At 41.9% G+C, this 22,729-nt stretch overlaps 1 long non-coding RNA gene and 1 other non-coding gene across 2 annotated transcripts in view; one reads left to right on the top strand and one right to left on the bottom strand.

The window, feature by feature from the left end:
- Positions 1–16,892: 16,892 nt before the first annotated feature.
- LOC116671449 (uncharacterized) overlaps positions 16,893–22,729 on the top strand; it is a 12,124-nt gene continuing 6,287 nt past the window's right edge. The window contains exons 1-2 of the long non-coding RNA XR_004327274.1: positions 16,893–16,904; positions 21,717–21,722. This is a non-coding gene — a long non-coding RNA (uncharacterized LOC116671449). The remainder of the gene's footprint in view (positions 16,905–21,716; positions 21,723–22,729) is intronic.
- trnav-aac (transfer RNA valine (anticodon AAC)) lies at positions 17,326–17,399 on the bottom strand. Its single transcript has one exon. It is a non-coding gene; the product is annotated as a tRNA-Val (tRNA).

Here is a 22,729-nt window from a genome sequence, read left to right as displayed (position 1 = left end):
CATGGGGGGGGGGGCTATGGGAATTTAACATAGGGGTGTGTATACTTATGTCCCCTGTATTGGAAGAACATTTTTTATTTACAATACATTATTCATTCACAAAGAAAATTGGTGTCCCTAAAAAGTTGGATTTTCCTAATTTTTTGAATTAAAGAATTAAGATCAATTTCCAAAAGATGTTTTTTTACTCCTCTTTTTAATCCACTTTAGCATGGGTGTGTAAACTTTCTCAAGCTACTGTATATACTAATAAAAATATAATATGTAATAATAAAATATAATGTTTGAGGTAGAGTATGTTATGACTTTAAAAGTAACGACATGCAATTTTGATTATCGTGGTTTTCATCAAGGCTAACTAAAAAGAGATATTACGTAATCCACTTTGCAAAAAAATGCTGAATTTTATTAGCCCCTTTATTAATACGGTAGTGTTTCCTGTCTCTTTTGTCCTGTCTCAAGCAGACTGGACAACTTTCCATAGTAAACCAAGAGAGTTCAAATCCTGTGAGAGTCAAGACAAATATTTGACAAATCTACTTCTTCTACTTCTACTTCTACTACTTTCACATTCTGTCACATTATGCCAAATTCCCCCTCTTCAGCCCAATCCAAAACCATTTTGTTGCCATTTTCCATCCGGCCACTAGAGTCCCTCTGACTGCTACATAGGGTTGGGTGATATGGCCAAATTCTTCTATCCCGATATAGGTCTTTTCATATCTACATAAATACATGTGTCACGATATAGCATGTTTTGGTAATGCCATAAATAAATAGTCCATATGAAATAACCCCATGGTAAAGCCTATTTTTGTATACTGCTGAGTAGGGCTAAACGATTTTGGAAAATAATCTAATTGCGATTTTTTTTCACCAATATAGCGATTGCGATTTAATATGCGATTATTTTCAATCTCTTTGTCTTTTGACAAATCACACAAACTAAAGTGCAGATTGCAGTTATATAAAGACAAACATGTGGCTTTCCCACACTTAGTACCAGGGTTGTAGTACACGAGTCCGGACTTGGACTCAATTCCGGACTCAAGACCGTTTTTCTATGGTCTTGGACATGTCTCGGACTCGCTACTATTTGGACTCTGACTTGTCTCGGTCTCGGCCACTGGTCTTGCCAAATATGGCTTTTAGGCTTTTGGTCTCGACCGAGTCCAGGTGTCTTTATTATGTTGATAATAATATTGGAGGGAAAGGGAAACCCAAAATGATTGTCTTGATACTGTCATGCATAAGACGTTTTTTCCTGTCCTGGACTCGGTCTTGACTTGAACTCGGTCTTGTCTTGGACTCAAACCTTTTTGGACTCGGTCATGACTTGGACTCGACTAGTCCTGGTCTTGGATTTTTATTGGACTCGACTAAGGTGGTCTTGACTACAGCCCTGCTAGTAGTATTTAGATCATTTCATTATTATTTATTGTAATAAACATATGTAAACATGTGGATTGCACTTTTTAAACACTGTCATTACTAGAGAGTCAAATAAGTAAAATTTATATATATATATATTTATATATATATATATATGCAGACACGCTTCTGTGAAAGCTCCCTGAACAACATTTAACAGCCTTTGGTTGTTATACCTCTCCGTGGCAGTCTCCTCTGCTCCATATCTTTAGAACGGAGCTAGCTAGCTAACCGGAGCTAACCGCTAATCAGAGCTAATCATTGCTAACCGAGCCTTCAGTTTTCCATGCCTGTATACCTTAACTGCATGTATAGACTGAACAGAAAACCCTTCATTTTATTAAAAGGCCTGTAAAAGGTTTAAACTACAACTCAGAGTTTTTTGGCAGAAATCTGCTCAACGTACGGCGTAGCGTTAGCAGGCCAAGTTGATGCTTTCTCTCCAGAGTGCAGACTGATTTGCTCTTGCGAGTCACGGGACCAAATTGCAGCCTTTGCGATTAGGAAATCACGTTTTAACACGTCGTGATATTATTGCAAATGCGATTTGTTGTGGTTTTTGTGTCTCAGTGTTCTCCCCGGTCTCAAGTTGTTGGTCTTGTCTTGTGTGTCTGTTTCCTTTTTTATTTTGAAGTCTGTTTTTTTTTTATCTTGTCTCGCCTCTAGTTTACTTCCTGTTTCTTCCCACTTTTGTGATCACCTGATTTTTTCCACCTGGTTCCCTGCCCTCTTGTCCCTCCCCTCTGTTCCCTTGTTTTTTAAAATTGTCTGTGCTCCCTTGTCTTTTGTCAGATTTTCCCCGTTCTTTCTGCCTTTTTTTACCCGCCCTTTCCCGAGCTTTCCCGGTTTCTTGCTTCTTGTTCCTTTTTCCCCCTTTGAGCCCTTCCCAGGGGTTCCCTGTATTTCCAGTGGTTTCCCAGAGAGTCTTCCCGTGGTTTTCCCCCTTCCTTTTTGTCCTCTTTCTCGTTTTTTTTCCCCAGGACCCTGTGATTTTTTTTTTTCGGGAAAATTTTTGGGTGTTTTCCCCCTGGAGTTTTGGATTGTTTTTTCCCCTTTGGGGGATTTTTTTGTGTGTTTTTTTTTTTGTGTGTGTTTTTTTTTTTTAAAAAAACCTTTTTTTTGGCCCCTCTTTTCCGCTTATTGTGAAAAGCGTTTAAATCGTTCACCCCTACTCCCTAAAGGGGTTAAAACCCCTTTGAAAAAGGGAAAATACTTTTTTCTAATTTTCTTTAAGAATTTAAATTTTAAAGCTTTAAAGAATTTAAAGAAAATTCCAAATTATGAAAAATATTGTTGTTTTACCAATATAATATTATGTAAACCCAGCCACCCCCACATACCCCTTTTTCCCATTCCCCTTATCTGCTCGCATTCCCTTCCCTGCCCTCCTCACCTGCATCACTCAATTCCCCCCCCCCCCCCCCCCCCCAACCCCCCCCCCCCCCCCCCCCCCCACCCCCCTCTTTTTCCCCCTTTCCCTGGGTTAAATAAAGCTCTAAAAACCCCCCAGTGCCCTTTGTTCCGGCAGTTCATCACATTGCAAACAGTTCGGTTACCGCTTACTTTCTGCCGGGTTGTTTGGGCCTGCATCCCTACACCTGTTTGCTGGAACCTACTTTTGAAGTTGTGGCTTGATTTTTTAAAGAGAAAAATTTCTGCTCATTTTCGGGTTTTAAAATTTGGGAATTTAGAGATTTATCCCCCGCATATTTTTACTTTTTAATTTTAAAAAAAAAAAAGGTTTTTTTGTATTGCACGTTTGCTGCGCCCCTCTTTTCACCCTGTGTGTTGAGCTCTGTTTTAGCACAGATTTAGCCATTCACTATTATTCCATCTTTTTTGGGGAGACGTCTTGCAGTGGTCAACACAACTGCCAGAGAAGGATGAGAAGGATGGGGGGCGTGCCCGTAGGCTAGGAAAAGCATTATAACGGGGGGGACTTTGGGCTTTTTCTTTTTTAAATGTTTCTCAAAAAAAAAAGATATACAACACAATAAAGGAAAGGGAAAAAGCCAAAAAAGCTGTTTAATAAGCACTTTAATAAATCTATGAAATCATCCTGCTGCCTCAGCTGTATGCATTTGGTTCCAATCCCTGTTCCATCCATCCATCCATCTTCGACCGCTTATCCGGTGTCGGGGCAGCAGCTCCAGCAGGGGACCCCAAACTTCCCTTTCCCGAGCCACATCAACCAGCTCCAACTGGGGGATCCCGAGGCGTTCCCAGGCCAGGTTGAAGATATAATCTCTTCACCTTATCCTGGGTCTTCCCCGAGGCCTCATCCCAGCTGGACGTGCCTGGAACACCTCCCTAGGGAGGCGCCCAGGAGGCATTACCAGATGCCCGAACCACCTCAACTGGCTCCTTTCAACGCGAAGGAGCAGCGGCTCTACTCCGAGCTCCTCTCGGATGACTGAGCTTCTCACCCTGTCTCTAAGGGAGACCCCAGCCCCCCTCCTGAGGAAACCCATTTCGGCCGCTTGTACCCTGGATCTCGTTCTTTCGGTCATGACCCAGCCTTTATGACCATAGGTGAGGGTAGGAACGAAAATTGCCCGGTAGATCGAGAGCTTTGCCTTCTGGCTCAGCTCCCTTTTCGTCACAACGGTGCAATAAACAGAATGCAATACCGCACCAGCTGCTCCGATTCTCCGACCAATTTCATGCCTTATGGTCCCCTCACTCGCGAACAAGACCCCAAGGTACTTAAACTCCTTCACTTGGGGTAAGTACTCACTCCCTACCTGAAGAAAGCACTCCATCGGTTTCCTGCTGAGAACCATGGCCTCAGATTTTGAGGTGCTGATCCTCATCCCAGCCGCTTCACACTCAGCTGCGAACCAATCCAGTGAGTGCTGAAGGTCACAGACCCTACTGGAGCCCCATACAGGACTCCATTCAAGGTCTCCAAGAAGGCCGAATACTCCGAACTCCTGTTTGGTGCATATGCACAAACAACAGAGTTTTCCCCCCCATCACCCGCAGGCGTAGGGAGGCGACCCACTCGTCCACCGGAGTAAACTCCAACGCAGCGGCGCTCAGCCGGGGGCTTGTGAGTATCCCCACACCCGCCCGGCGCCTCACACCCTGAGCAACTCCAGAGTAGGACAGAGTCCAACCCCTATCTATCAACACCAGATCTAACTGGTAGCGCTCCACCTCCCGCACAAGTTCCGGCTCCTTCCCCCTAGGAGAGGTGACGTTCCACGTCCCCGGAGCCAGCCTCTGCCGCCCGGGTCTGGTCCGTCGAGGCCCCTGACCTTCGCCGCCACCCATGTGGCAGCGCACCCGACCCCCAGCGGTTCCTCCCGGTCCTTTTTAACCAACTTGTCATTTCTCAACCGTTAAAGCACATTTTGAGTTATGTTGTTCTTAACTCAACCCGATTGAGCCATATCCACTTAGTTGAAGGACGTTCGGCCCCAAAAAAATCCCCAGAGAGGCTTTCTACCAGGAAGTTGTGAGTAAAATGGGGGAAAAAAAAAAAAGTTCTTGGCCTATTTATGGTATTTTCATGACTAATTTTATTTTAATTTAGTTTCAGATGCCTTACAGAACTAATGATTTAAATGCATACTCCCCAAAAAGTAATCACTGTAATCATTAAAAAAAACTTGCTCAACCAATGGTATACATGTTTATTTATAGTAAAGATAACATTTCTAACAATTAGAATACTGGTATGCAGTTTTCTGATTATAAACCATTGTCAATTTTGATAAATCTTAGGTTATTCCATTGTATTTTTTGTTAAATTAAGGTGTGTATAATTTTTCAGATATTTTAGAAATGCTTTAAATGCAAATAGAGTGACCAATTAGGTAAATCCATGTTGATGATGCCAATAATGGTAATAAGTAAGCAGAGCCAAATATAAGTACAGTACAATAAAGGTTGTGAACTATTGGCTACCTTTTAATTCAATTCAGTTTTATTTATAGTGTCAAATCATAACAGGAGTTATCTCAAGACACTTTACAGAAAGCGTCGGTCTAGATAACAGCGTGCTGGCACAATGGATGGCGTTGTGGCCTCACAGCAAGAAGGTTCTGGGTTGGAATCCAGGTCCTTTCTGTGTGGAGTTTTTATGTTCTTACCCCACCATCAAAAACATGTACTAGGTTCTCTAGCCCTTGATCGAGGCACTGGCTCAGATCTGTAGTCAGTCCCTGGGCGCTGTGATTGGCTGCCCACTGCTCCCTTGAGGGATAGGTTAAATGAAGAGAATGGATTTTGCTACATGTACAGTATGTGTATGTGACAGTAAAGTACCTTCAGAACACGCTCTATACTTTACAAAGACCCAACAATTCCAGTAATTGCCCCAAGAGCTAGCATTTAGTATATTGCACTGATAAATGTCCAAACATAACACTCTAAAGTATCAGTCCAGTAAAAACTCTACTGACCCTGAAATAGAACAATCGTTATCTGCCCCAATTACTCAATAACACCTACCACCAAAGTCACCCTAAAGTATCCCTTTACTCCATTATGACATGACAAACATTTATGAAGTGGGGTAGAACCAAATTAAACACAGACATAATAAATATATCTATCTTATTATTTCCTGTGTATTTTACTCTCCGACATCCCTCCACGGATCACGAGGCAAGGTCACAAGGTGAGGGTGTGTGTCTTTTGTCTGCAGTCGCCCAGCAGATTGTTTTGTGATGAAGTGGTCGTCTATAAAAGCGTGACCCCCCAGGGTCAGGGCCTGAGCACAGGCAGTGATTCATTATCCGACACCGGGCCAGAGCTAGCTGATTAATACACTCCTTCATCGCCATGTATGAAATAAGGATGTTTAAGAAATGTGTTTATTTTTAAACTATACATTGAACTGAACATCACTGCGTTATTCGCTCTGTTAATTCTTATAATGTTTTGGATGTCTGTGACTTCTGTGAATTCCTGGTCTATATCAAATTGTTGGATGGTAATCTATTTTAATGCACTGGGATCTTCTTTAAAATGAACATATTTGTCATCCAAACTGCATCTATGATTCTTTTACAGGGAGTTTGTGTGCATCCTTCATCCCTCTCCTGAGTGACAGTCTAATTAAAGTAATGATGTATGTAATCAAGGCTAAATTGCAGCCATAAGTCAATCAAGTGGAAAGCCTTATACCTGGAAGCCAATAACAGACACAAATTAATGAACCACCCTCACTGACCACTGAGCTCGCCATCCATTTCAAACATAAGGACCTGGTATTAACTTCTCTCAACCCCACAGGCCATTACATGATTTTTGTGGTCAAAAGGTCACTATAAAAAAAAATCACTACAAAAAAAACATATTTTATTATTTATGTAAGTGGCAGATACAGTAAATCAACCGAATGCATTTTTAGGATATCAATCCAGTTTAAAATGACCTACTTTAAAATGCTGGTAGTCTTTATGTGAAACCACAAGAGCGGACATTAGCAATAAGACATCAAAAATAGCCGTACCATGGCTATGTGAATATGTTCTTTCATCATGGTGGGTCAAAAAACAAACAAGATTCACTGAGAGCTAATGAGGAGATCAACATTAGGAGTGTTTTTTGAGCCATAAACTGGTAATGGGGTTACCATAAACTGGTTCTGTGTGTGACTTGGTGACAGCTAATTGGGCTGACTGATGATTTTGAATAAAAAATGCAACACAACGTTATGCTTTCAATTTTGTTTCAAACATGTGCAGTCTCTTTACATAATTATGTATGGCTGATGAATAGTTGACTTATTATCTAATTAAACCATGTAGACTTCAGTCATCTAATATGATTTGTTTCACTAATAGCATCAGCATATGTCTAGTATCTGGTATATTTTAATGGTAAACAGCAGGGTTTTCATGCAAGTTGATCTTACTAATATATTGTAGCCTGAGTTAGCATTTTACTACAGTAGCCTATAGGTGCCATTTGTCACTGGAATAGGTATCCTGTTAGCCAGCTAGAGCCCACAAATGTGTAGAAAACAAAAATATGGGTTATGTGAGGATGCCAATTTACCTCTAAACAGTAGGCTTAATGGTACTGGTTCCCAGCAAGTTCCTTTATTTATAAGTACTGAAGTTGCCCACATATGTATAAGCTATCATGACAATGAGTTTTCTTTGCCCTGCTGCAAATGTCTTAACAATTTGTAAAAAGACAGACAATTTCAGTTTCCTTTCCAGTTTCAAATATTATTTCTTAGCTTAATCTTAGCAACTAAGAGGTGCAGTTTGTGAACAACCAAGGCAGGCAACGGTTTTCCCAGCCTTTGGTCGCACACATCCACACCAACTTATAAAAATAATCAAATTTAGTCCCTGTTTTGTTCAGGTACAGGTGCATGTAAGGCTACAGCGTAGTCTACAGCATAGACTAAAGCTTGGTGTTGATGCATTCGTACGTGGCATAGCTTTAACAAAATAGCATAAATCAAGCTTTAACTAACCAATGGATCATTTGCAATGATATCTCGGAAGGAAACCTTTCAAAAGAGGCCCCATGTGATTCCCTTCAAACTTGCATGATTAACATTATCAAAGTATGAATTGAAAGTCAATCAAGGAAAATTGAGGAGTTATTTGTCTAAAAGTGAAGATAAAGAAAGCAAGACAGTGATAACACACCCACTGCTAAGATTACAGCTGACGGCCAACTACTAAATATAGTCTGTGCCTGCGAGAAGAAATAACTCTCCGTGCCAGCAGGCGGCAGTAGTTTTCATTCATCATTTCACTAATAAGGACCACACCAGCAATCTAATACGTTTAATAAAAAAAAAAATTAATTATGATAGATGATTGGAATGGGATGCATGAAGTCACTGGTAAGCAAGACGTGAACTCGCTTGTAGTCATCAGTGGACTTGACGTTAACTGTGTTGTGGGGAGGCTTTGGTAGGCCGCCATAGCACCAGGGCATGACGGACGCCCTTAGGACCTAAAGAAGAGGAGAAAGTAACAGGGTGGGAGGGCAGAATGTGCAGAATGAGAGGAGAGCTGGGTAGTTATAGAAATACCTGAAAAGGCGTGTTTGAGATGTGGCCCTGCTCCTGAAATTGTGCTATGTAGCTCTAATCCACTAGCAAGGATCACACCATCAACCAGGGTTAGCTGTAGTTTCTAAATGAGGTGTCATTTTGATGCCCAAATATGTAAAATTAAATGAGAGCTTGGAAGTAAATTGCTTTAAAGTAGTGGTTCATGTATTGTCTTACATTTTATATAGCTGCGTTAGTGATGATTTTAAAAGAATTTCTTTTATCCCAGAGATACAGAGATTCAAACAGTGCTGGTATGGATGTGTTTAATTGTTCTAATAAAATTACGTCATCAGCAAAAAGAGCTATTGTATGATCTCTGCCAATTGTAATCCCCTGTATTTGCGTTCTGGATCTAATTGCTCTTGCTAGTGGTTCAATAGCTAGTATGAACAGAAGTGGTACTAGACGTGAACCTTGGGGGGCACCTTTTTGTAATATTGAAGGGCTCAGATGTCACTTCATTTGTCCGTATATATCGTTGAGATGTAATAGTTTGATCCAGTTAAGAAAAGTATATCCAAAACCAAACCGAGCTATAACCTCAAAGCCAAAACCTCCAGTTACTTAAAACAAGAAATAGTAGAGCTGAGATTGTTGTGATCTAAACGGATGTAGCGGTGGAACGATTCGGGGGACTAATGGCCCACGTTTGTATTAATTGTTCTGGGATCCCATTTGAAAAGCTGAGGATGATATAACAGATGTAGCGGAGAATCAACTGCCCATGATTTTTTAACAGTAAAGTTTAGGAAGGTCTTTGAAGGCGGAGGTGGTGTCTCCAATACGGAAGGAGTAATAAACCGGAGAAATGCCAGACAAGGAGAGCTCGTGGAACCACAACCACTATCATGTGTGGACTCAGAAATAAAGAGATCTGTCAATGTCAGTTTGCAGAGTTTAAGTGGATCCAGTGGTGATTGGATTGATACAAGGCGAGGATGAACAGGTGGGAGCCACATGCGTAAAATATATCAGACGTTTTGACGCTGCAAATTATTTCTTGACGCTGGCTATAAACCTCTATGGGGGGAGGCAAACATTTCTCTATGCAGTAAATACCCTACTTTGATACAATAACTACCAGTATCTAATCATTAGTGCTGAATCTCAGTTAATCAGTAACTACTCATTAACTAACCAGTCGTTCCTCATTGCTTGATACAGTAACTACAAGTTGGTTCCCTATTCGCTCCTCATTAATTACCTACTTTTTTGTGAATGAAGAATGCAAACATCAATCCAATGACGTCATTCACATGAGGAACATTGTACCGTGGATGGCACACTTTGTCGTTGAGGCGGCGTTGTTACCTCCACTCATAAAATTCGTTATAACTTTAAATCATTAAATCTGAAATTGAAAGCTTAGCCTCTCATGAGTCAATGAAGCCCACACACAAAGCATAAGATGACTTGTAGCAGTTATACAACTGTAATAACGTTGCCATGGCACCGACAAAGACGGCGCAGCTAGTGTTGAGAGTCGTGTTTGCATTCCTACTTTTTCATTCTCCCTTTATCCACGTCGGATGTCCCAAACACTTTTTTTCATGACTCACAAAGAGTCCAAGGAAAGTGAATACCCAAGCCATTTTATCCAAAAATAGCTGTTTGCCTCACATTCTTAAAGTTACAAGACAGTAATACAAAACAAAGAAAAACGTTAATATACTTCCAGGCTTTGCAAACAGGTCGGATTTCTCACGTGAGACTTGTAACAGCCAATGTGGGCATCCATGCTATTGTCTGAAGTCTAACAAATCAAACAACACCTCATGAGCCAATCCGTTCCTTGGAGGTGGAGACAGACTGACGGAAAGCCATTGATGTCTCCGAAGCGTGGCACCATGTGGCGTTTGATCAACAGTTGCTCGAACCAGTCACAATTCCATATTATGAGACCCTCCTACCTTTTCAGCCAATGAGGAGACAATTCAAACGAGCCAATGGATGCATTGGCAATCCTCATCCTGTGCTGTGTTTTCTCTGTTTACCATAAACAGGGACTGTTATAATGCATAGCACACTGAACATTTTATTATTATTTCCATATATTTATGTAAATAGTCATTTCAGGTTTGTGTGTGATTGATTTTTGTGTGTTTGTGTATTTGAGAAGTTTAGTATTGTGTACTTTTGGTCTTTGTGCTTAGCACTTTCCAAATGGAAATAAGAAAAACGCACATGCATTAGAGCCCGATCGATATTTCGGCAGGCTGATATTATCGGCCGACATTAGGCAGTTCCTGATATGTCAGTATTGGCATTGATAATGGCCGATTTAAAAAAAGAAGTAATTCATCAGAATCATTTATCAACCATGTTATGAGCGTTGGTGTTGCAAATGTGTCTAATGTCTGCCCTTTGTAGGGGGATACATGGATCCCCATGAAGGTAATCAATCCTCTTGGTTGTCCTATGGCGTTTTTCCACTGCTTGTAACAGCTCGACTCGCCACGACTCGCCTCTACTCGACTCGACGCATTCTACGTTCGTTTTCCAGTGCAGATTGAGCAACGCCTCAGCGTGGCTGGCCACCATAGCTACGCGTGATGATGTAATTTTCAACGCGACTCGTAACAGCACGTCGCATACTCGCCGCAGCAAGAAGAAATGTTTTGTTTCAAAAGAAGCTGAAGGAAGCAACAAAAATTACCGCTGAAAAAAAACATCGACATGACGGTTGTTCGCCGACACAAAAGGGTAAGTTACGTTTCCTGGTAACGTTAGCTAACATTTGCATGTGTTAGGGGCCCCGGTCATTATTTACAATACGCTATATGAAGTACATGAACTTTAGCAACCACGATTACACACAAAAATACGTATGTTGTTTACTGTTTGTGTTTCAGAGCATTCACGCTTTGCAAAATCGCCGCCGCAGACCGTCCGGTGGGCGATGTCCGACCGGTGAGATCTCTGGTTCTGACCTGCTGGACTTCATATAATCTTTATGAGAGTCACGGAGAGGCTTATGACAACGACTGGGATGCATCTGGGCCAGCAGAGCCGGGGGGGACACTGTCACAGGGTGCAGAGGAAGAAGACTGGAGGGTTTAGATGCGCTACTTGAAAAGCTAAATAAAAACTTTTCTTTGATATGTTGTCTTGTTTTTTTAAAGTAACAGTGTGCAATATTGGAAACGACATAAAGCCCCTAAAAGCCCCTAATAGCCCTAATATTGAACAGTTGAAAAGTGAGAATAGTGCAGAGAATAGATAATCTGACGGTGTCTGGCTAGATTTTTTTTTTAAATGTCCCGTTTGTTCTGGACACACACTCCGCACTCTTGTTTGTAACAACGCGGTGATCCGACCAACCAGCAGCCTGCAGGTTTCCACGTCACCTTTTGGTGTCGCCTCGGCTCGCTTGGAACCTCAACTGAGGTAGTACTAAAAAAAGTACCTGGTAGCGGGTCCGAGGGACTTTTTTTGTAACGGAAAACCAAAAAAGGCGAGTAGAGTCGAGGCGAGTCGAGTAGATACCACGCTGTGGAAAACCGCCACTATTGTCCTCCAACGTAACACCAAGCTGGCTCAGCTTCACCCATGCCTGGCCCTTGAAGAATTGCAGCTTGACACTGCCAGTGGTAGTGGCCGATGTCCTTACACACGCATATATGCCCCCATATAGAAAGTGTCCCCTGTTCTTAGCCAGAATTTAAAAAAAAAAAGAAAACTGCAGAGAGGAAGTCAGCAGGTTTTGGATAAACCTTCTCAGCTGGGTCAAGGAGTCTTGCTAAACCATGGTCCTTCGGCTCACACAGGTGCAGAAATGGGCCTGAAGGGCCCTTGTCAACAGGGCACACAACATAAAGCAATTTATCAACTCCAAGCGAAGTAAATCAAGTCAAGTCAAGTTTATTTCATCCATAAAAATGGAAATTACAGTGCTCACACTCGCCATCATACCCATAAAAACTAGAGTATAGATACAATACCACAAATACACTACAATATTACACATAAACACAATGAAAAAAAAAATAGTTGACAATCTCATGATTACAACACCTGTTTTTTTTTGTTTTTTTAAATATAAATTTATAGAAAAAGTACAAATGTAATATGAAGTTCATATAAGCAACTTGACACATGTAAATGATAAATACTCAAAAAGCTCAAATTCTACATTCTGTGTCAAACTCTCATATTGCAACCTGTCACTGACCGGTTTAGCTTACTATATCTTGACTCTCCAATGCCTTGCTCTGGGGTTATGGGTTGTCACGCCTCCTCCAGAGCTCAAGTACAGACAGCGGGATTTGCTGGGCTTGCTTGGCCGACCCTAATCTGCCTTAATGCCCTGCTGCCGGTGCCATGTCCGCTTTTAGCATTGCTCGGATCCACATCGCGGAGAGGGGCTAATCAGCTGAGCCACACCCTTTAACCTCTTTAAATTACAAGATTAACACAGTTAAAGGGATGAAGGCTTTTCACATGGAAGGACAGATGACATTTACAGTTTGTTTAAAAGCTGGAACTAGCCTGCAGGTGCTGCACAACTCTCTCTATCAACAGAAGTGTTTCTCTACAGATCCTTATGCAATAATAATGATTTGTAACTGAAAGAGCCTCTCTTCTTTTTTTATATTGACCTGTTGACAGTCAGTTGAAGCGCAAACACCTCACATTCCATATTGATCGATTCATATTAGAAGAAGAACCAGTGGCATGATCTATTTTTCTGCAGTTTTCTGCCATTAAAATGTATGTATTATTGCACTCAGGCCAGAGCAATTAGACACACATGCATGAATGTCCACACAAAAACGCAAACACACACCCGATTCTGACAGCTAGACCCTGTTTACACTTGTCTGTGTGTCTTGAGCGATCCCATCACAAGTGGACAGCGCTAAACACAAGTGTAAACGACCACCAAGATGCCTTGGGATCTGATCAATCAAACCACTTGCCTAGGTAGGGTTGGGCACCGAGACCCGGTTTTAATATGGCACCGGTGCCTTAATGACGGGTATCTACCGGACCAAATAGCAAAAAAGATTTCATTGCCTCATTTTGGTGCCACTTAATTGCCTTCGCTGCCCTCTGATGCTTCAAAATGGACGTAACAGGCAACAGAAGCATTACATACTCACATTAGAGATTTTCTTCCCTTAAGACTACAATTAATACTCAAACACCCAAACTGGGAAAGATTAATAGAGCCCGCCCTTTTAGAACAGTATTTCATAAAAATTCAGGGTGGAGAATTTATGAGGACACCAACAACCAATGTGTGTAGAATCATGGCTTCAGTGACAAAAGATTACTCATTTCATGTAAAAGACGAGGGAAAGTGGATTAAGGAGCTACGGCTTGAAATAAGCTTTGTTGGAGATACAGTACAAAGTTTTAAATGTCAATCTGAGGAAGGAGTTTTAATGGAAGATGAATAACAGTTTTTTTCAGAACACCACACGTCAATGTTGGAGGGAGGTGTGGAGGGACAATGGCTACACACTCACATATTTTTTGGCAATGCCCATTGTTAGATAACTTTTGGAAGTCCATTTTTACCCATATTAATAAAGTATTGAATTTTGAACTGATTAGAGACCCTCTGATAGTAATTTTAGGGATCAAACCAGACATGATACACAGTAGGATAAAAGATGTATTTATTACAAATATTACTGGTAGCAGCAAAGAAAACAATTAAACGGCTTAAAAAGCAGTCGACAAACCAAGCTGATTGGCTAACAATGTTAAGAAAATATTTACACTATGGAAAAAATACATATTTGTTCAGATTACAGTGGGAACTTTTCATTGAAAGATTGGCACCATTAGTGAGGGCAATGGAGGACCGTTAGAACTAACTCGGATTAGATCTGCCAACGTTTTAAGTTGATGTATTTTCAATGTTTATTGTTCTCTATTTCTTCTCTTCCTCGTACTTCTGGACATATTCTCCTGTGGACTTGACCATATGTACGTAGGAGTGTGTGACTGTTATGACCCCTTGTGAAGAATATTGTTTCTGAGTGGAATTAGTAGCTGTAAAAGGAGATCCAAAGAATATTCAAATTAAAATAAAAGTTGAAAAAAACGTCTATAACTTGCCCATTTCAAGACACATTGAGTGAAGTGTTGCGTGGCCGTGATACGCCGCGTTACCCTATGGAAGGAGATGTGTTGTATTCTGATGACAGCTGTGTCTCCAGCTGTACTGACACAACCGCTTTGACCTTCAAACAGAAGTGGCGTAGGCCGTTACGAAATCTGAACACAAGTTGTAAATGTGCTGTATTTATATAGCGCTTTTCCAGTCTTAACAACTGCTCAAAGCACTTTTACATCTACAACATTCACACACTGTAGCCGGGGCTGCCGTACAAGGTGCCACCTGCTCATCAGATAAACATTCACACACATTCACGCTCCGATGCGCAGCACCGGGGGCAACTTGGGGTTCAATGTCTTGCCCAAGGACACTTCGACAGTGACTGCAGGGGCGGGGATCGAACCACCAACCTTCCGATTGGCAGGCAACCGCTCTACCACTGAGCCACAGCCGCCCCAAGTTGTCAGCTGGAGAAGCGTGAAAGACAAAGGTGTGAATGCCGATGGTCCACTTGTGGTCACCAAAACGCAATTTTTTACACCAGGGTCCTAGAGACAACAGGTGAATGTTCTAGCACTCAGAGGCAAAGAGTGCAGGGAAGACTGTGTGTGTGTGTGTGTGTGTGTGTGTAGGACTAAGAGCGTGGCAGATCAGGACAATAAAAGATTAAGACTACCTGCTGGAAAGCCTGTCCTCATTTCCGCAGGCTTCCAGACACATCTGCTAGCATTGTTTGACATCCCTGTTGTAAAGAGAAACGGATTATTGCTCCCCATGGCCTTTGAGAGGAGGGAGAATATGTAACGACATGGACGTTATCCCAGATAAATCTGTTATCCAAGGTTCGTACTCTCTGCGAGGGGATTAAAGACAGAGAGGAAGCGTATCGCAATGTGGGAGTAATCCCATCTAGTTTCCTGTTTCACCTATTATAAAAACCTGCTGCATGGAAAAAAACCAACTTCCCCTCATAAAAGTCTGAAAAAGTGAATTTGACAAGCTCCTTTTTAAAGGTTTAGACATTATCAACACCTATGGGATGAATTATTGCTGCAATCATTCTACGGCTTCCAATGAGGAAATATTTCAAAAATGTTTGTTGTAATAATCATGCACTCCAAGGACTTTTGTTATGTCATGGATGTAAAGTGATTTATATTTTGGATGCTCGAAGATTTATATATTATATATAATAATAAATAATAATAATGATACGTTTTATTTAAGACGCCTTTCTTGGCACTCAAGGACGCGGCACAGGGAATTCATAAATTAAGAACAGCAAAACAAATACTACACAACAGCAAAACAAATACTACACAACAGCAAAACAAATACTACACAACAGCAAAACAAATACTACACAACAGCAAAACAAATACTACACAACAGCAAAACAAATACTACACAACAGCAAAACAAATACTACACAACAGCAAAACAAATACTATACAACAGCAAAACAAATACTACACAACGGGCAAAACAATACTATACAACAGCCAGAAACAAATACTATACAACAACAAAACAAATACTATACAACAGCAAAAAATACTATACAACAACCAAAACAAATACTATACAACAGCAGAACAAAAACTATACTACAGCAAAACAAATATCATACAACAGCAAAACAAATACTATACAACAGCAAAACAAATACTATACAACAGCAGAACAAATACTATACTACAGCAAAACAAATACTATACAGCAAAACAAAACCAAATACTATACAACAGCAAAACAAATACTACACTATATATACTATGTATACTATATATCTGTGACGTTGTCTAAAAAACATAATTGTATCTGCCAATACGCCATAAAACTTTGATAATTTATGGGGATAATGTGTTTCACACTATACTGTTTAATTCACAGGCTACTTGACCTCTGTTTATCCAGTCCACATCCAATCTGACAGAGCCAGGAGTGGCAGTCCGAGATGCTAGCTGGGCATGGATAGCAGTTAGCTTTTTGTCGTTGTCGATCCCCATCCGTTGAATCTGAGAAAAACATGGTTTGAGGTGGCTTTTCTGTTTCTCCTGTAACGCCTCTGCAATGCAACCCTATCGCTGTGTTGGGGGTTTGTTCTTGTTTGCCATTCTGCTTTAAATCACTAAAGAGCATAAAGTGATGAAATACCGGAAATACTGGTTGGAACCACGTAACACTATACTATTTGGCAAAATTGGGCCGGGAGCTATACCTTAAGTCGCCGTCTCTGTCGAGCCGATCATGTGACTCCGACAGTAACCATTATAAACGCTAACTGTAAGTATTGCATATTGCTCCATTCAAAAGGTCTTTTGTTTACACTCATTATCATTCATTTTGATTGCCTTCCATCTAACAGTGTTTTTCTGCCAAGGGCCTAAAATGCAATGCAAAACATGCTGTATATTAAGATAAGATAAGATAAGACAATTTGTTTATTAGTCCCCAATGGGGAAATTACTGCACTACACTCTGTGTACACACTTTTTGTTAGTTCTCACACACAGGCCTGAAATACACACACACGCTCAGGACCTATACATGCACTATACATGGAGAGATGTCAGAGTGAGTGGGCTGCCAGCTGAACCAGCGCCCTGAGCGGTCGGGTGGGTACGGTGCCTTGCTCAAGGGCACCTAGCAGTGCCCAGGAGGTGAGCTGGCATCTCTCCAGCCACCAATCCACGCTCCCAACTTTTTGGGTCCATACAGGGATTTGAATCAGTGACCCTCTGGTTCCCAACCCAACTCCCTATGGACTGAGCTACTGCCACCATAATGTTTCCGCCCCGGTCTCGAACCGGGGACCTTTCACGTGTTAGGCGAACGTGATAACCACTACACTACGGAAACTGGCTAAAGAATACAATATATAATTAGTCCTCATGCATGTGTCAGACCATGGAAATCGGGTCGGTTTAATCACAATATATCATGCATGGCTGAAATAAGGATTAGGTTTTCCCTCTATCATCTCACACCACTAGATTAATGCCCCATTTGACCAATAATCCTCATGTATTTACCTACCTTTCATCCGCTTTAGCACCTGGAGCCCTCTTACAAGTGTTGATAAGTGAAATATTTAGAGTGATTTTCTTAAATCCATTAATGTCCGGATAGTGGTTGATTATTTCTTTTCAGGGCAAAGCAGGAGTGTTTGATTATTCCCAACATTTACTAGTCCCCTCATCCTTAAATCAACTTCCTGATCTCATTGTTGTGGCACTCTTTTATTAATAGACATTATTTAATACTCAAAAATGCCCATTTAATGTCATCCCTGTCCACATTTCATCCCATATATTATCCATCAAAATCACTATGTGCCCCACGAATTCCTGTCTCCCTTTATCCGTCCCTCCAGGATTTCAGGATGTTGCGATCGCAACAATTCACTCAAATTCACAAGCACCATGAATTCGATGCGATTCGCATATTCGACCAATCATGTTGAACAGTAACTAAAAGTAACTTATTTCATTTCCATATCAAAAGTAAAAAAATCTCTTTACAGGACATAACCCCATGTAAGTATAATGGTGCATTTTTCTCTTGGTTTTAGGTGGTTTCTTTAGCCTGTTGAATATGTTGTTTTTAACTGACGCACCTGATGAATTCCCATTGTCCCGGGTACTGCCTTCAGGGGCCGTTCTAATTCGCTACTTTTTTTTATGTCCTCCGCTGTTATTTTGAAGAGCCTCACAGATGAACTGAGGTTCGTCTGCTCAAAGAGGGTGTTGTTTTGCAGTGCAGAAAAGTTGTGTATCAGATTGAGGGATCTGAATCAAAACCAGTCAAGTTGCAGAACTGTTTAATTGTGTTAACCTGCGTTAAATGACCCAACCAATGTTTAAAGACTTTAAGCCTTAAGTCCCGTCCAGTTAGTGAATGTTGTCAAATTATTGAGAGTTGTTCATTTTATTTTTTTCTAATATTTTTACAGTATGACCTAAAAATAAATGGGAACATAAACAGACTTAGACTTCTCTATATTGATCCTTTTGGGATGACTCCCGCAAGGAAATTGAAATTTCCAGCAGCAGCTTACAAAAAAGGTATAAAAAAATACAGTGCAGAGAGAAAAAAATGTATAAAAATAACAATAATAATAAAAATAACAATAAAACCTTTGGCTATACAAAAGAATCTTTAGCATAAAGTATCAATTAAGAGCAGTTAGAGTGTCCAGGTATCTACAGTATGTGAGTAGGTTATTACTTATTGATTGTACAGTGAAAGAGTGGCTACCACTCCTTCTCTTCCTTCCTGTTCTGTTCTGTCCTCTTTACCCTATTTCCTCCCCCCCCCCCCCAGAAAGAGGAGTTGTACAGTCTGAGGGACAAAGGAGTCCTTGAGTCTGTTGGTCCTACACTTGGGGAGGAGCAGGTTCCACGGAACAGGCTCCTCTGGGTGCTGATGACAATGTGCAGGGGGTGGCTGTTTGTCCAGGGTCCTCCTCTTTGTGAGTCCAGCTTCATGCCGACCACAGAGCCGGCACGCCAGTTTATCCAGCCTGGAGGTGTCCTTCTTGGTGATGCTGCCCCCCCACCCCCCCACACACACAGTGTAGAAGAGGACACTGGTGACCACGGACTGGTAAAACATCCACAGCAGTTTGCTGCAGATGTTGAAAGATTGTGGTCTTTCAACATCTGCAGCAAACAGCGAAAGTCGGGCATGCTGGTGCTGCAACAACATAACCACAACATAACAAAAAGAGATCCCTCCAAACAGGGATTAGTCAGAAAACAAACTGAAAACCGAAACCTCCCTATCTAGGATGAGTTAAAACAAACACATGGAGTGCAGCACCCCTGAACCCAATGTACAAAACAAAGGGAATTCCTGGCCAATGTAAATGAAGTCAGTATTACTCTAAACGCTACACTAACTTTTTTATTTTATTACTTTTATTAACACCCTTCCGAAAAACCCTTCCGCGTTGTTCCTATTCAACCTAAGGTTCGACTATCGGCCGAACCCTCCTTTCCAGCACTTTGGAGTAGACTTTACCAGGGAGGCTGAGAAGTGTGATACCCCTGTAATTGGCACACACCCTCAGGTCCCCCCCACTGCCCTATTACCTCCTCAGTTGAGGTCAACAGCATCCCATCCTTGGGATGATTCCCTGCTTCCCCCTCCTGAGGTGGCGAACGGTTTTCCAGAAGCAGCTTGGTGCCGATTGAAAGACCTTCTCCATGACTTCTCCAAACTTCTACATGTCTTCTCCGAACTTCTACATGTCTTCTCCGAACTTCTACATGTCTTCTTTGAACTTCTACATGTCTTCTTTGAACTTCTACATGTCTTCTCCGAACTTCTACATGTCTTCTCCGGCTGCAGACCTTCGGGCCCTTCGGTACCTTGCAACTGTCTCTGGATCGCTCCGGGACAGCATATCGCGGAAAGACTCCTTCTTCAGTCGGACGGTTTCCCTGACCTCCGGTGTCCACCAGGGTGTCCTTGGGTTACCGCCCCATGAGGCACCTAAGACCCTTAGACCACAGCTCTCCACCGCAGCTTTAGCAGTGGAAACTTTGAACATTGTTCACTCAGGTTCAAACGTCCCCAGCCTCCACAGGGATGCACGAAAAGCTCCGCCGGAGGTGGGAGTTGAAAGTCCGTCGGACAGGGGCCTCCTCCAGACGTTCCCAATTTACCCGCACTACCCGTTTGGGCTTACCAGGTCTGTCCAGAGTCTTCCCCCACCCCCTGACCCAACTCACCACCAGATGGTGATCAGTTGACAGCTCTGCCCCTCTCTTCACCCGAGTGTCCAAAACACATGGCCTCAGATCAGATGAAACGATTATAAAATCGATCATTGACCTTCGGCCTAGGGTGCTCTAGCGTCTGTCTGTGCGTGTCTGTTTATGTACTGTATGAGTTTGTGTTTGTCTGTTCCTGCATGGATTATTTTTAAACTGTGGATGTCACTCTTTCTGTTGCGTTGTTTTTGTGTTTCCCACCCTCCCGTCTTCCCTCTCTGTATGTTTTGGCCCTGGGACACGTTTTTATGTTCCAGTGATTTGTCTGTAGTTTGTGTTTTTCCTTCATTTTTAGAATATAAATAAAAAAAATCTTCTCATGCCATATTTAAACCTCCTGAAGAGCTTGGTGAATAGAGGCCCTTGTACGCAACCAAAGCCACGTTCTTTGCTCCGTTATACAGTTGGGTCCCATATAGTAATTAGTCACAAAGATTACCCAACAGCCAACATGGCCTCCATTCACAAATCCCAAATAGCCCTTCCAGCCTACAGCAGCCAATCACAGGGCAGCGTTCCCCCAGCAGAAAGACAAGGGATACCAGCCGCTCTTTTCATAACCAGTGATCCGAGACCTGTTAGCGGCTGTGTAAAACACACACACACACAGACACACACACACACACACGCAGGACATTTAAGTGGGTACATAAAGAAACATGCTGTCAGCTCTGTGCAAGAGAACAAAAAGTCTTCTTAACAGACAATTATAACTCCTCCCTTCATCCTTGTCTGCAATCATGCATGTCTTCCCTTTTTTCCTACATTCTCCCTATTACCACTCCGATCCCCCTCGTTTCTCCTATGTCCCCCCTGCACCCCCTAAACTAAACCTCCTTCAGGCCTGTTTACAGTTACTGTCAACTCCAACTAGGAGCAAAGCAGAAGAGTCTGAGAGGCAGGACACCAAAACAGCTTACACAAGTTACACCAAACAACGTTTCTAGAGATTCCACAGTCACAGACAAATTTTCAATATCAGAATGAAATCAGTCTTGCTAGAGTTGGGGGGTTCTCCCCTCGTCTCAGTCGTTTGGTGTACGGTGGTCAAAAAGCTCAGTCTAAATCAGTCTTTGGTCTTTCTTGATGTTCCGACGAAACCAAACGTGATGATGTTGTAGGAGAAGAACACTCATGGCAGGTCACATGACCCATCCCTCTTATTGGTGACCGGCAGGGTGCGTAAGAGATTGTGTAAGGTGCTGTGAAACCATTCACATTGGCTATTGCCTGCTGGATGGTAGGGGGTGGTATGACTCTTCTCAATGTCATACATATTACAAAGCTGCTGGATGAGATGGCTCTCAATATTCCTGCCTTGGTCAGAGTGAATACGGCCAGGAACTCCAAACTTGCAAAACCACTTGTTGACCAACAAGACAGTGTCTTTTTTTCCTAGAAATAAGTCTGGAAAAGTGGGGTTGTTTTATAATCTGGGTCTTGTGATGGTTTGGGTGGGTGCTTCGGTTTCTTTGTTTATCCTTCTGTGGTTTTTGGTCGGGTCTTGTCTCTTTGTGTTTGTGGCTCAGTGTTTCCCAGGTGAGTTTATTCTGCTTCCTGTTTTGTTTTGCTAGTATGGTTTCCTGTCTTGTCTAGCTTTGCTTTGTGCCTGTCTGATTGTCCTGTCCCTCCCTAATGTGATTCACCTGACGTCTCACCTGTTCCTCGTTACCTCTTGTATTTAACCCCTGTGTTCCCTTTGTCCCTTGTCGGGTCCTTATGTCTCGTCGACGTGGTTGTTTTTATTTTCCTGTCTTGTTCCTGATATTGCCTGTGAGTTGTTCCAGTTTTATCCCTTGTGAGTTTTCCCCTGTGTTGTTTTCCCTGTTTTAGTATTGCCTTCACCTGTGCCTGGTTTCAGATTTCACCTGTTGTTCCCTGCATTTGGTTGGACTGTTAAAATAAAGCCCTTTTTTTGAAGCTCCCTCCCGCCTGCTGCTCCTCTGCTTTTGGGTCCTCGTTCCTTCCACATCCCAGGTCTAGACTTTCAGCTGTTCAAGTTGCTGAACGTAAGGGACGTCACCTGTTTTAACAGCCAACAGGGAAGTCAGCAATCAACTACAGAAGTAAAATGATCCATACTGCATTTTATTTTAATGTTACAAACTGCTGGTCGAAAAAGCAGAGTTTTAGACGGAGCCTCAACGAGTGCCCGAAAGCATGAAATGTAATATGGTGGAGAGAGGTAGAGGGTGACTAGAGAGAGAGAGAGAGAGAGAGAGAGAGAGAGAGAGAGAGAGCGATTAAGTCCAATGACGTTAGAACAAAGCCCTTACTCAGAGAAAAAACTAAATAAAATAAATACACATTTAAGTATTAAATATAACAAAACAATGAACAACAATAACAAACTAATGATTGATAATTAATAAGGGTGAACATGAAGAAAGTGAATGTGAGAGAAACAAATGA

This window comes from Etheostoma spectabile, chromosome 21 (assembly GCF_008692095.1).
Source record: "Etheostoma spectabile isolate EspeVRDwgs_2016 chromosome 21, UIUC_Espe_1.0, whole genome shotgun sequence".
In the NCBI taxonomy this organism is placed as follows: domain Eukaryota; kingdom Metazoa; phylum Chordata; class Actinopteri; order Perciformes; family Percidae; genus Etheostoma; species Etheostoma spectabile.
This window is presented reverse-complemented; position numbering and strand designations above follow the sequence as displayed.